Raw genomic sequence first — 16,304 nt, 5'->3', positions numbered from 1 at the left:
AATTATTCAAAACAAACTGTTGCATTTCATATACTAGGTAGACCTGCTGGTGGTTGCTGTTCAGTCCCTAAGTCGTGTCCGACTCTTTGCAACCCTGGGGACTGCAGCACACCAATCTTCCCTGTCCTTCACTATCTCTCAGAGTTTGCTAAGACTCATGTCCACTGAGTCAGTGATGCCATCCAACCATCTCATCCTGTCGCCCTCTCCTCATCCTGCCCTCAATGTGCCCGAGCAACAGGGTCTTTTCCAGTGAGTCACTTCTTCGCATCAGGTGGCCAGAATATTGGAGCTTCAGCTTCAGCATCAGTCCTTCCAATGAATATTCAGGCTGTACTTCCTTTAGGATTGAGTGGTTTGAGCTCCCTGCAATTCAGGGGACTCTCAAGAGTCTTCTCCAGCAACACAATTAAAAGTATCAATTCCTTCTCACGTAGCCTTCCTTATGGTCCAGCTTTCACATCCATACACGACTAGTAGAAAAACCATAACTTTGACTATACAGTCCTTTGTTGTCACAGTGATGTCTCTGCTTTTTAATATGCTGTCTAGGCTTGTCATAGCTTTCCTGTCAATGGACCGTATCATATGCTTGGTAGTGTAACACTCAGAGGGGTCTAGAAAATATTCTAGATAAACAGTTCCCTCCTTTATAGAAACTCTGGGAAGTTCAGATGCCTTTCAGATTTCTTTATCCTCAAGCCCAGTGATACTTTTTAGTACAGAGAATATCTCTGTTTATCTGCCAGTTTGGAATTCTCATCAACTCCATTCTTTACCTGGGCTTCCCTTGTGGCTCAGCTGGTAAAAAATCTGCCTGCAATGTGGGAGACCTGGCTTTAACCCCTGGGTTGGGAAGATCCCCTGTAGAAGGGAAAAGCTACCCGCTCCAGTATTCTGGCCCAGAGAATTCCATGAACTATACAGTCCATGGAGTCGCAAAGAGTCAGACACAACTGATCGACTTTCACCATTCTCTATCTAGATGACAGTTTAAAAAAAAAAAAATTCTGAATATACAGAAAATTGGGGACTTACTGAGGACTTAAGATGATGTTTGTTCCTGCAATTTGAACTCAGGGGATTAGAAAATTCTGTACCAAGAAGGCTGCTTGCTAAAAATACAATTTATTTTTGAGATTATTATAGCAGTCACATTCAGTTATAGAGAACAGAACTCAAGAAATTCATTCTAGCTCTTAAGACTCACTCTTAAGAATGAGAAGAGTTTTTACAGGATATTGCAGAATCATAGGAGAGCTGAACACACATAGGTAGAATTATGAGAAAAGTACCCAAAATCACATTGTAAGAGAAGTTCACTGTTGGGGAGACAGGATTTCCCCCCTCTACCACTCTTGCATCCTTGGGGCTGTTGTTATTGATAAGTTGTGTCTGACTCTTTAACAACCCCATAGGGTAACCCGCCAGGCTGCTTTGTCCATAGGATTTCCCAGGCAAAAATACTGGAGCGGGTTGCCATTTCCTTCTCCAGAGGATCTTCCTGACACAAGAATGGAACCTGCACTGGTAGGCAGGTTCTTTACCACGGCGCCACCTGGGAAGCCCTCCTTCCACTTAGTTAAAGGCTTATCCAACAGTTCAGTTCAGTTCAGTCGCTCAGTCGTGTCCGAGCACGCCAGGCCTCCCTGTCCATCACCAACTCCCGGAGTTCACTCAAACTCATGTCCACAGAGTCGGTGATGCCATCCAGCCATCTCATCCTCCTGCCCCCAATCCTTCCCAGCATCAGGGTCTTTTCCAGTGAGTCAACTCTTCACATGAGGTGACCAAAGTATTGGAATTTCAGCTTCAGCATCAATCCTTCCAATGAACAGCCAGGATTGATCTCCTTTAGAATGGACTGGTTGGATCTCCTTGCAGTACAAGGGACTCTCAAGAGTCTTCTCCAACACCACAGTTCAAAAGCATCAATTCTTCGGCACTCAGCTTTCTTCACAGTCCAACTCTCACATCCATACATGACCCCTGGAAAAACCATAGCCTTGACTAGACGGACCTTGGTTGGCAAAGTAATGTCTCTGCTTTTTAACATGCTATCTAGGTTGGTCATAACTTTCCTTCCAAGGAGTAAATGTCTTTTAATTTCATGGCTGCAGTCACCATCTGCAGTTATTTGGGAGCCCCAAAAAATAAAGTCTGACACTTTCCACTGCTTCCCCATCTATTTTCCATGAAGTGATACCGAGGTTTACTAGATGTCAAATAAGGTTGTCAATCACAAATTGGGAACCACAAATTGACATTTACCATGGGTATTTGCCAACTACCTCTATAAGAATTAAATTATGTACCACTGAAGCTGCTGACCTCCAACACCCTCTGAAGGAATTCAGGGTGGAGAGTAGAAATGAGGCAATCTGTACTTCTGGAAACTTGCAAGACAGGTCTTCAGATAGTTAGGTTTTCTCAAGAACTGTTTTTATGAGCCCAGTTCTTGTATTTCTTCATATCTAGCAAAGCACTAAAATACCTCATGGTGAAATTGTTTCTTGTAACCAACAAAAGCATCACAAAACCAGCAGAAACATTTAACAAAAAAATGTGTGCTTGTTTGCATGTACCCCTCTTTATCCTATATCCTATGTCCTAAAGATATACTATCTTTCCTCCCTCCCTCTTTGGAGAAGTTTCTCAGAGCTATCTGTGGTGCTGTTTCCTGGGCTACCGTCCTAATTTACCCCAAATAAAACTTAACTCACAACTCTGCTGCTGCTGCTAAGTCGCTTCAGTCATGTCCGACTCTGTGCAACCCCATAGACAGCAGCCCACCAGGCTCCCCCGTCCCTGGGATTCTCCAGGCAAGAACACTGGAGTGGGTTGCTGTTTCCTTCTCCAATGCGTGAAAGTGAAGTCACTCAGTCGTGTCTGACTGTTAGTGACCCCATGGACTGCAGCCTACCAGGCTCCTCTATCCATGGGATTTTCCAGGCAAGAGTACTGGAGTGGGGTGCCATTGCCTTCTCCGAACTCACAACTCTTACACTGTGCAATTTTTTAAGTCGAGTTACGGCGACCATGAAGGGACCCAGAGCGGGCTTCCCTCCTTCCTTTGCCTGAACTCCATGAGGAACCAGAGACTCAGTACCAGCAGTTGCCCCTTGAGCCCATCCACCTCCTCAGGGAGTCCAGGTGAATTTGGGTAAGTCTCCTAGTTCTCGGATCTCCTCTTCTGGTTAAAGATCCTGAGTTTTATTTGGTGGTAGAGCAGGTTATCTGCCCCCTCCCAGTTGGAAGATACTGAGGGGGGCAGTTGAAGTGTACTGGGGCATACCTACCCAGGGTCTGGATACTGGGTGGAGCTTGGTTGAAAGATACTGAGAAATACCCAACCAGTTGAAAGCTTGGCCAAGGAATATTCGCCCAGTTGGAAGATACCATGGGGTGGGGCTGGTTGAAAAATATCAGAGTTTTCTCAGTTATAGGATACTGAGTAGTCTTGCCTGAAGTGCTTAGGTAAGAGGCAGATCTCACACTTTTCCACAGTTTGGCTGCCTTAATAGAATTTGTTGGGATAAAAGTGAAGATATTATATGAGAGCTTTGCTCCCAGCTGGTTAAGGCTTTCTCTGGTGACTGAGAAATTTATAGGAGTGGTGGAGGCCAAGACCTCATACCATGCAGTGGTCCCACAGGGAAACCCACTCATTAATTAAACCACTTGCTCTTCTGAGAGCTGCAGATAAGAACTGGCCACTCAGCAACTTGAGTACCTGTGGTGGTCTTAGACGGCCAGAGGGAGAATCCATGATGTGTAAGACAAACTGAAATGTCTCTGGGGTGACACCTAGAGAAGTTAAACTCACCAGCAGTACACAGGCCGACCACACAATTTCACTAGTGAATTATATCCCTGACAAATTCAACTTAAAATGGGAAATAAAATCTCTCAAAGCATCTGGTCCCATCACTTCATGGGAAATAGATGGGGAAACAGTGGAAACAGTGTCAGACTTTATTTTTTGGGGCTCCAAAATCACTGCGGATGCTGATTGCAGCCATGAAATTAAAAGACGCTTACTCCTTGGAAGGAAAGTTATGACCAACCTTGATAGTATATTAAAAAGCAGAGACATTACTTTGCCAACAAAGGTCCGTCTAGTCAAGGCTATGGTTTTTCCAGTGATCATGTATGGATATGAGAGTTGGACTGTGAAGAAGGCTGATCGCCGAAGAATTGATGCTTTTGAACTGTGGTGTTGGAGAAGACTCTTGAGAGTCCCTTGGACTGCAAGGAGATCCAACCAGTCCATTCTAAAGGAGATCAATCCTGGTGTTCATTGGAAGGACTGATGCTAAAGCTGAAACTCCAATACTTTGGCCACCTCATGCGATGAGTTGACTCACTGGAAAAGACTCTGATGCTGGGAAGGATTGGGGTCAGGAGGAGAAGGAGACGACAGAGAATGAGATGGCTGGATGGCATCACTGCCTCGATGGACATGAGTTTGAGTGAACTCCGGGAGTTGGTGATGGACAGGAAGGCCTGGCGTGCTGTGATTCATGGGGTCGCAAAGAGTCGGACACGACTGAGCGACTGAACTGAACTGAACTGAAAGACAGGAATGAAGGGTGTCAGAAAGTCAACTTTCGACTGACACCCCAGCCAGACTCATGTGCAATACGTAGGGAGTTCATCCTTACAAGTACCAAGTTCATTGGGAAAATTATGCTAAAGGAAATCTCAATCTAAAATGAGCCAAATTGGGGTTCTTTGATATTCTACAATTGATATTTTTGCATAGAAAAGGCCAGCCATAAGATCAAACAGAGTGAATGGAATGCTTACTTTGATTGGTATCTAGACTCTTCTAAAAGAGGAAACAATAGAGTAATTTCTCTGCAGGAAACCAACAAGAAATTGCTTGAAACTATATCAGAGCTAAAAAGGCTGCAAACCTGACCCCGTCTCCCACTCGCTCCTCCTACACCCTCATCTATCTGAGCTCCCTGGTCCAGCTGCTTCCTCCTCTCAGCCTCCTGCTGCTCCCTTTCCCCCAGAAGAGGAGAGTAAAAAATCAGGAGTGATTATAGCTCCCTTTAAGGAGACACCTGTTACAGGGAGAGGTAAGCCATCCTTGGGGATCACCTATACACCCTGGACCAGAAGAGAACATAGAGCCTTGGCTAAAGAATTTCCTGATCTAGTCAAGATCCACTGGGATAAGAAATTTGAATTAACCATCTGGACCTATAAGCCCAGGTTTTCAGATCTATATCAACTAATATAGCTGTTAGTTTTGAAAGCCAAGCAAGGAAACGGGTGGAGAAAGCAGGTTGGAAACACCCCTTAATAGACTTTGAATCGCATAATCCAGAGACTTGCAATGAATGTAAGGAATTAGCTCAGAAATTACTTGATCTTATCGCAGAAAATTTCCCTGAACCTGTAGACTGGACAAAGAGTCACCAATGTAAGCAAAGGCCAGCTGAATCAATTCAAGACTGTTAGGAGAGATTTGGGAAAAAACTGTCAAGCAATGTTCTGGCTTGACACCTGAGTCATTTTCTAACCATAAATTGATCTTCTGCTCAGCCCCACCTTTTTAGATGGTTTGCATAAGAATTTGGCCACTCTGATCAAAAGACACAATCTAGGTTGGTCTGCATTACATACCAATACCCTTGTAACACTGGCTGACCAGCTTTCCAAAACCATTAAAAAGAAAGAAAAGAGGTTATTTGCAAAATCATGAACCTTCAGCTGCACCAGTTAAGTACCTAAGATCAATTGAAGGTCTACCAACCCCCATTTATTTCTCAACTGAGAGCAAAACAAAAAGTTTGTTTTTACTGCAAAAACCCAGCATATCAGAAAATGAACTGTGAGTTAAGAAGAAGCCTAGAAACAAACTGGATTTCAGATTGGAGTTTCGAGTTAAACAAGAATAGGGCTACTCCCAGGGAATCTGGAGAGTCTTTCCCCTTCTCTCTTAACACCTTGGGAGAAGTAGAAATGATTATACAAGGAGAAGCAATGAACGCCCTAATATACTGGGGCCACCTCTTCAGTTTTGAACACTACCAAAATTAAAGGCTCTCTTCCTCAGAGGAATACCTTGGTACAGATGGTAGGGGTTTCTATTGTTCCTCTTAAGGTTATTTAATCATTACCTTTAGAATTGTACTTAGGTGAACTTAAAAGAAGATACTCCTTTCTCCCAGTAGAAAATGCTCCTGTTTACCCAATAGGTAAAGACCTATTGGAAGCTTATGACGCCCATACTTCTTTCATTCCTTGGGGAGAAATGTTTCTAGATCCAAAGGATGAAGCAGACTTCCTTCATCATATGATGTTTGTGACTCATGATGAGGCTGACACTGAACAAGACAACTTGCTAGGCTTAGTACCTAAAGAATTATGGGCACTTGATTCTACTGACATTGGATGAATACATTCCACATCCCCTATTCAAATCACTATAAGCCCATGCCCAGTATTTGTCAGTGTCCATTAGGGCAGGAGGCCGTAGAAGGAATAAAACCTTTAATGTCAGCTTACACTGAGAAGGGGCTTCTGTGCTTTGCACCAGCCTTTGTAACACTTCCATTTCACCAGTTAAAACACCAAATGGCAAGTGTTGAAGATTTGTACAAGACTTGAGATCCAGCTCAGTTGGTAAAGAATCGCCTGCAATGCAGGAGACCCTAGTTCAATTCTTAGGTTGGGAATATCCCTTGGAGAAGGGATAGGCTACCCACTCCAATAGTTTTGGGCTTCCCTGGTGGCTCAGCTGGTAAAGAATCCACCTGCAGTGCAGGAGACCTGGGTTCAATCCCTGGATTGGGAAGATCTCCTGGAGAAGGGAATGGCTACCCACTCCAGCATTCTAGCCTGGAGAATCCCATTGACTGTATAGTCCATGGGGTCACAAAGAGTCGGCTTGACTAAGCAACTTCACTTCACTGAGATCTATCAATGCTATTATTATCCCTCAGCATTCTGTAGTGCCAAGCCCTCACACCTTACTGTCCTATATTCCAAAAAAGAGTGACTTCTTTTCAGATGGATCTCTGCAGTGCATTTGTTAGTATTCCTGTACATCCTGACGACCCCTGTCTTTTTTACTTCGCTTGGAAGGAATAGTGATATACATGGACTGCAATGCCACAGGGCTATACTGAGAACCCCACTTACTTCTCTCAGATATTAAAAGCTGATCTAGATGGCTGGACTTTCCTCATAAGTCAGTGTTGATACAATATGTAGATAATTTACCTCTGTGTTCAAACTCTTTGTTAAACAGCCATCAAGATATCCTGTATTTACTCCAAAAGCAAGCGTTAAAGCAACCATAAAGTGTTCAAAGAAAACGTGCAATACTGTTGCAGGAAAGGGGACCCCTTTAAGGGCCCGAAACTGGGCTCTTGTCTAACACTTGGAAATGAATTGTCCGAGGAGACTTATCTACTGACAAAGCAAGAGATTTTATTGGGAAAGGGCACCCGGGTGGAGAGCAGCTGGGTAAGAGAACCCAGGAGAACAGCTCTGTCTCATGGCTTGCAGTCTCGGGTTTTATGGTGATGGGGTTAGTTTCCGAGTTGTCCTTAGTCAATCATTCTGACTCAGAGTCCTCCCTGGTGGTGCATGCCTTGTTCAGCCATGATGGATGCCAGAGAGAAGGATTCTGGGAGGTGGTCAGACAGGTGGTGTCTCCTTTTGACCTTTCCCGAACTCTTCTGGTTGGTGGTGGCTTATTAGTTCCCTGTTCCTTACCAGGACCTCCTGTCGTAAAACAACTCATGCAAGTGGTTACTATGGTGCCTGGCCAGGGTGGGTGGTTTCAATCTGTGTGCTTCCCCTAACAATACCAGAAGACTAGTGTAAAATATTTAGGACGTAGGATCTCTAAAAAAGAACTGTTAATTGATGTGGATAGACTTGAAAGTCCTTCTAGTCTTCCCTGCCCTGAAGATAAAAAGACAATTAAGGGTATTTTTAGGACTTGCAGGTTAGTGCAGGAAATGGATCCCCAATTTTTTTTTTAATTGCTCAGCCACTGTATAATCTACTTGAATAAGACCAACCTGAACCTCTTTGCTGGAAACTAGAGCATTCTGAAGGCAAGGAGACTTTAAAAGAATTTCTGACCAAGGCCCCAGCCCGGGGGCATCCAAATTATGATCGACCCTTTTCCCTCTCTGTTCTTGAGAAAAAAGGAACTGCATTAGGAGCACTTACCCAGCAATATGGTGGTTACTGCTGACCAGTAGAATATTAGAACCAATAGCTAGATTTGGTCGCAAGCACCACCCCCTTGCCTCCAAGCTGTCACAGCAACAGCTGTGCTATGTTAAACCAGAGAAGAAATACTCATGAGTCACCGTCTTACTGTCTTTGCTCCTCAAATTACTAAACTCTCATCACACACAACATTATTCAGCAAGTTGATTAACTTCCCATGAGATTGTCTTGCTCTTGCCAAATGCAAGATCAGTTCAGTTCAGTTCAGTTCAGTCGCTCAGTCATGTCCGACTCTTTGCAACCCCATGAATCACAGCACACCAGGCCTCCCTGTCCATCACCAACTCCCGGAGTTCACTCAAACTCATGGCCATCGAGTCGGTGATGCCATCCAGCCATCTCATTCTGTCGTCCCCTTCTCCTCCCGTCCCTAATCCTTCCCAGCATCAGAGTCTTTTCCAGTGAGTCAACTCGTCGCATGAGGTGGCCAAAGTATTGGAGTTTCAGCTTTAGTATCAGTCCTTCCAATGAACACCCAGGACCGATCTCCTCTAGAATGGACTGGTTGGATCTCCTTGCAGTCCAAGGGACTCTCAAGAGTCTTCTCCAACACCACAGTTCAAAAGCATCAATGCAGCAAGCTTAATCCAGCTACCTTGCTACCGGAGGAATCAGATGTCAATGATGAAAAAATATATATGATTATGTTGTTTTAACTGACAATTTTTTATCTCCCAGGATTGATCTCTGAGAAAGCCTTATTGATATTCCTGATTTTATATTATTCACTTATGGTTCATATTTTCAAGGACTTCATGGAAAGAACCAGGCTGGTTATGCTGTTGTTTTTCCAGTACAAATCCTGGGGAGTAATCCCTTACCTAACATCTCTTTTGCCCAACAGACCAAATTAATAGCATTAACAAGAGCCTGCCAGTTGGCAAAGGGAAATCTGCTAACACTTACATTGACAGCCACTGCGGTTTTGGGATAGCACGTGATTTTCTTTTGGAAACAAAGAGGATTTCTAACATCCTCGTTGTTATTCAGTCACTCAGTCCTGTCTGACTCTCCACGACCCCACGGACTGCAGCACGCCAGGCCTCCCTGTCCTTCACCAACTCCCGGAGTTCACTCAAACTCATGTCCACAGAGTCGGTGATGCCATCCAGCCATCTCATCCTCTGTCGTCCCCTTCTCCTCCCACCTTCAGTCTTTCCCAGCATCAGAGTCTTTTCCAGTGAGTCAGTTCTTCGCATCAGGTGGTCAAACTATTGGAGCTTCAGCTTCAACATCAGTCCTTTCAATAAATATTCAGGGTTGATTTCCTTTATGATTGACTGGTTGGATCCTCTTACTGTCCAAAGGACTCTCAAGAGTCTTCTCCAACACCACAGCTCAGAAGCATCAATTCTTCGGGGCTCAGCTTTCTTCATGGTCCAATCTCACATCCATACATGACCACTGGAAACACCATAGTTGTGACTAGATGGACTTTCGTTGGTAAAGTGATGTCTCTGCTTTTTAATAAGCTGCCTAGGTTGGTATAGCTTTTCTTCCAAGGAGCAAGCGTTTTTCATTTCATAGCCACAGTCCCCATCTGCAGTGATTTTGAAGCCCAAGCAAATAAAGTCTGTCACTGTTTCTATTGTTTCCCCATCTATTTGCCATGCTCCTGGCATGCTGTGATTCATGGAGTCGCGGAGAGTCGGACACGACTGAGCGACTGAACTGAACTGAACTGAACTTTGTGCATAAAAATTAAAAGTCATCTTGGTAAAACCTTAAACAAGGACTTCTAGGGGGAAGCTCAGATTTCTCTGTGTCTTTCAGACGTAAATCTTCCTAAGTTGTTCTATTTTGTGTTTGTTCCTGTTAGGCCTATAAGAGGTCTTTTTTTTTTTTTTTTTGCATTCTTAATGGATTGCATCTCTGTTGAGATATAATTTGTTAGCCAAATGATGGATCCTTTTTAAATTAGAGGAACTAACAAAGTATTAAGCCTAGAGTGCTCTTGTTGCAAACAATTGTATTGTTGGTACTTACAAAACAAAAGTCAAATTACCCTAAGAACTTATTTTTAGAAGGAAAAAAACTGATTTAGGAACCTTTATTGTGGCCTTCCCCTGAGGGGACCTTACAGATGCTAATAAGAATAAATTAAGGATATCAACCAAAAAACCTTTAGAGAAAGAGAGTCTAGCTATAATTTCAATGAGGTTAAAAAAAAAAATTAAGGAGTTACCTCAAATGAATAAAAATCTTTGGATGGTACTTAAAATGGCATAAATAAAGTAGACATTTGTGTGATTAAAACAAGACTTGGTTTTAATCAAGACAGTGACTTTTGGAGCCCCCAAAAATAAAGTCTATCACTGTTTCCATTGTTTTTCCACCTATTTGCCATGAAGTGATGGGACAGGATGCCATGATCTTCATTTTTTGACTGTTGAGTTTTAAGCCAGCTTTTTCACTCTCCTCTTTTAGCTTCATGAAGAGGGTCTTTAGTTTCTCTTTGCGTTCTGCCATTAGGGTGGTATCATACCTGAGATTATTGATATTTCTCCTGGCAATCTTGATTCCAGTTTGTGCTTCATCCAACCCAACATTCTGCATGATGTGCTCTGCATGTAAGTTAAATAGTCAGGGTGACAATGTACAGCCTCGACAGATTCCTTTCCCCATTTGGAACCACTCACTGTTCCATATCCGGTTCTAACTGTTGTTTCTTGACCTGCATACAGGTTTCGCAGGAGTCAGGTAAGGTGGTCTGGTATTCCTGTCTCTCAAAGAATTTTCCACAGTTTGTTGTGATCCACACAGTCAATGAAACAGGAGTAGATGTCTCTCTGGAACTCTCTTGCTTTTTCCATGATCCAGTGGATGTTGGCAATTTGATCTCTGGTTCCTCTGCCTTTTCTAAATCCAACTTGAGCATCTGGGAGTTCTTGGTTCATGTACTGCTGAAGCCTAGCTTGGAGAATTTTGAGCATTACTTTGCTAGTGTGTAAAATGAGTGTAATTGTGCAGTAGTTTGGACATTCTTTGGCATTCCCTGCTTTGAGACTGGAATGAAAACTGACCTTTTTCAGTCCTGTAGCCACTGCTGAGTTTTCCAAATTTGCTGGCATATTGAGTGCAGCATTTCCACAGCATTATCTTTTAGGATTTGAAATAGCTCAACTGGAATTCCATCACTTTCACTCACTTTGTTTGCTGTGATGCTTCCTAAGGCCCCCCTGACTTCACATTCCAGGATGTCTGGCTCTAGGTCAGTGATCACACCATTGTGGTTATCTGGGTCATTCTTTTTTGTACAGTTCTTCTGTGTATTCTTGCCACCTCTTCTTGATATCTTCTGCTTCTGATAGGTCCATACCATTTCTGTCCTTTATTGAGCCCATCTTTGCATGAAATATTCCCTTGGTATCTAATTTTCTTGAAGAGGTCTCTAGTCTTTCCCATTCTGTTGTTTTCCTCTATTTGTGTTGTTCACTTAGGAAGGGTTTGTTATCTCTCCTTGCTTTTCTTTGGAACTCTGCATTCAGATGGGTATGTCTTTCCTTTTCTCCTTTGCCTTTTGCTTCTCTTTTCTCAGTTATTTGTAAGGCTTCCTCAGACAACCATTTTGCCTTTTTGCATTTCTTTTTCTTTGGGGTGGTTTTGATCGCTGCCTTCTGTACAGTGTTACAAATCTGCATCCACAGTTTTTCAGGCAGTCTGTCTATCAGATCTAACTCCTTGAATCTATTTGTCACTTCCACTGTATAATCATAAGGGATTACGAATCGTAATATTTACAATAAGTTGATATTCCTTTGTTAGTTCACCTCTGTTCCAGAAGGACCACCCAAAGTATCGTCCTTCCTGGTCTTTGAATGTTCACAGGGTGCTGTATTACAAAAGAGAAACATGCCTTATGTGTAAAATAAGTTTCCAAAGTGCTTTTGACAAGAAAGTGCCTCAGGACACTGTGTGTGCTACTGCAGTTGCAGATATTGTGAAGTCAAAGACACTTGTAAATATGGTGGTCAGGACATTGCCTTGACTCTAGAATCAGGTGAACAGAGGCCTGGCTTATTCTATGATTTAATATGTAGTGCTCCCTTAAACATATGAAGGTATAACCCTTGATAACTAACATTTTATATTGAGTCTCAGGTGGGAGATTTGTGATAGCTTGTATCATGGAAATAAAATCACATTATGCAGTTTTCTTCGTAATTAATACTGTCATCATACAAACTTCCACACTAAATTTCTTTCCACTTTAACTCATGTTTAGCTTTGATGGGAATACAAGATTTTCCTAAATGTTCCACGGCTAACAGTAGAATGAAAAGAACAGCCATGGAGAATCTGCTGCTGAATAATCTATGTTTTGAGTCATAAGGATTGTCAACAATCACTCTGTTGTCTGTCAGTTTATAAAATAAAGCACTTAAAGCTATACCTTACCCAAGTCAAATCATTCTCAGTAGACAATATTTTATAAGAGGGAACATAAAATAGCTTGGTTTCGCAAAATGGTTTTAAAATCTTATTTTAGGTGCCCACTGACATCGGCTTCAGGGTTCACATTAATCCCCTTCTTTTTCAAAGGGTAACATGACTACCACTCAACCACTTCAAAAAAAAAAAAAAGGTTGAGAAACTGATCCCATCTGAATAGGGGCCTGTCTGCCGCTGGGAGCTGACTTTCTGAGTCAGCAGAACCGAGGTCCGTTTCTGGGAGCGATGCTGCCACTTTTGGCAGCCTGAACCGAGAGGCCTGAACGCGCTTCAGAGTCTGATTATACCGAAGACAAAGGATTGTTGGCATCATCAATTCCCTGAACAAGCAGTAAGTGGGCATTCCACTGCAGGGTGGAACTGGCTGATCCTTCCCCAACTGTGAGAAAGTTACTTTTAGCTCAGTCATTAGGAAACAAAGAAAGATTTATATTCTGTGAAAACTGTCGCTTGAAGTTTTTTTTTTCCCCCAGGACTTTTGATTTGAGAAAAACTAAACGTTTCAAAGTATACCTTGTTTGAAATATTAGATATTTCTATATATTCAACAAATTCAGAAATTAGTTTTTTTTAATTAAACATTTATTGAGCTGCTTTGTCAAGTACCAGAGATGTAAAAATGGTTAAGACATACTGTGCTCAAGGAATAATATACAGTTTAGTGAGCTACATGAACATACACATATTTTATGTGTAAGATAAATTCAACCCCTCTGACCATCACATATTTACCTGTAGAGAAGACCTGGGTAGGGTGCCACTCTTGGCTTTTTAAAGTCTCAGATTCCTCATCTATAAAATGAAAGCAATACTACCTGGATGAAATCATTATATTATCTCAAGTGTTTAAAGAAATATCTTTTACTACTTGTGGGGAGACAGAAAATTAGCCAAGATGGCTTGTCCAGGCTCTCTCGTCCCACGTTTTGTAAATCATGACTGTGTCACAGCTGAGATCACTTATAGCACTGCGCATGTACCTCATGACGTACTTGCTTGGTCACAGACTACTTTATGCTGTGCTGACATGAAAGTGAAAGGTCTCAGTTGTGTCTGACTCTTTGCAACCCCATGGACTATACAGTCCATGCAATTCACCAAGCCAGAACACTGGAGTGGGTAGCCTATCCCTTCTCCAGGGGATCTTCCTGACCCAGGAATTGAACGGGGTCTCCTGCATTGCAGGCGGACTCTTTACCAACTGGGCTATCAGGGAAGCCCTGCTAATTGTATGAGCTCCACCTGCAAAGTGGCGGCATTACTGCTGCCTCATGGCTGTGTTGGTTGGGTCAGCCAGGAGAGCGAACACAGCGTGTCTACGGCTATGGCTGCTGCATCAGCCAAGAGAAAGGTTATGCTGTGGTAGGTTTTGCAATCTGCTGCTACAACTGCGGCGCCAGACAGGAGAGAATACGTGCATCTGCAGTTCCTATGGCCCCTTCAGTTTTCTTCCAGCTTCGCTGCTTGCACCTTGTCTACCCTGGGTTCAGTGAACAGCGTGCAGAGAGACACAGCAAGACGATTGATGCTGTGAACAGGATCAGTTCAGTTCAGTTCAGTCACTCAGTCGTGTCCGACTCTCTGCGACCCCATGAGTCACAGCACGCCAGGCCTCCCTGTTCATCACCAACTCCCGGAATTCATTCAAACTCATGTCCATCGAGTCAGTGATGCCATCCACCCATCTCATTCTCTGTTGTCCCTTTCTCCTCCTGCCCTCAATCTTTCCCAGCATCAGGGTCTTTTCCAATGAGTCAGCTCTTTGAATCAGGTGGCCAAAGTATTGGAGTTTCAGCTTCAACATCAGTCCCTCCAATGAATACCCAGGACTGATCTCTTTTAGAATGGACTGGTTGGATCTCCTTGCAGTCCAAGGGACTCTAAAGAGTCTTCTCCAGCACCACAGTTCTAAAGCATCAATTCTTCGGCGCTCAGCTTTCTTTATAGTCCAACTCTCACACCCATACATGACCACTGGGAAAATCATAGCCTTGACAGGATCAGCAATACACTAATATTTCTCAAGTTGTCATCTACCTGAATTTATATCACATTGGGCTCCATGCTTGTTAAAAAGGACAGCTTCTTGGGCTCCCTCCCAGACTGGTTTTATTAGAACCTGAGGGTGGAGCCCAGAGATCTGTATCTTAATGATGTCCCTCAGGGGATTCCTACGCCCATTGAGTTTGAGAAACATTGCTTTATTCAAATGTGTTATACAGTTATTATTAAGTTATTGCATTCAGAATTAAAATTTGAAAACCTGCACAAGATTACTTAGTATGTGGTGAAAACAGGGCCCCAATTCAATTATCTGTAAATCTAGTTCTCTTTCCGTAACATCAAGTTGTGTCTTATACAAAAGAGGCTACCTGAATGAAAATTTTCATTACTTTTCCTAATGGGAGCTACAAACCACATTTCAAAGCTAGTCATGTTAAGGATAGACAGTGGTAAGGGCTGGTGGTTCTCTTCTGAGAGGGTGGCAGAGATGATTCTGGGAAACAGTGAATTAGCAGGCCCAGAGACTAGCACAGGTGGATCTTAGCACTTGGATCCGACTTCCTTTTCCAGTCTCGCTCCAGAGCAGGTCTCTCCAGAGTAAATACTTAGAAAATGGAGGCATTCCACCTGACTTCCTTTTCTGAGAGTACAATTGCCAAAGCTTAGTTTCCAAACTGTTCTTCAGTGCTCTCAAACTCACAAGAGTTCAGTGGAATACTTTAATTTTTCAAGGGGATCACAGTGACACCTTTGCAAATTTCTAGCTTGAGATGGTTCACAATTTCAGCATTAGAACATGCTACCTTTCTTTCTGTTACATAATAACAAGGGAAGTGAAAGTGAAGTCACTCAGTGGTGTCCGACTCTGCTACCCCATGGACTATGGACTACCAGGCTCCTCTGTCCATGGGATTTTCCAGGCAATAGTACTGGAGTGGATTGCCATTTCCTTCTCCAGGGGATCTTCCAAACCCAGGGATCGAACCCGGGTCTCCTGCATTGTGGACAGACGCTTTACCGTATGAGCCACCAGGGAAGTCCAATAACAAGGGAGGTGGTATAAAATCTGGTTCCAACGTTTGAGGAGTCATGTGGTGCCCATCCCACACATTTGTACCATTAAGAAGTAGTTGGGGAACTTTTCAGAGCAAAGTGATATTTTTTCTATTTATGTGTATCTTTTTTTTTTTTTTCAAATGGCTCTACATTGATAAAACATAAATATTATCAAATTGTTTGGCCCTAACTGCTTAACTAACCTGGAGAAGGAAGTGACAACCCACTCCAGTATCCTTGCCTGGGAAATCCCATGGACAGAGGAGCCTGGTGGGCTACATACAGTCCCTGGGGTCGCAGAGTTGAACACGACTGAGGGACGGAGCACAGGCATACGTGTAACTAACCCTTAAGGTCTAGGACCTTGTGAGAAAGTACTGAGACAGCAAGGATGCCGTGAAGCTATAAAGTTGGGGAATTTCTGCTTTGGGTGCAGAGAGAAAAGAATTCGACTGAAGCTTCCAACTCAGTTAAATACATTTATTCATAGAGAAAGCATTCGTTTCTTTAAGTATCAGAAGGCAGTG

Source organism: Moschus berezovskii, chromosome 16 (genome assembly GCF_049115385.1).
Source record: "Moschus berezovskii isolate FMDL1 chromosome 16, NW_MosBer_1.0, whole genome shotgun sequence".
NCBI classification, from domain to species: Eukaryota; Metazoa; Chordata; class Mammalia; order Artiodactyla; family Moschidae; genus Moschus; species Moschus berezovskii.
Note: the sequence above shows the minus strand (reverse complement) of the source record.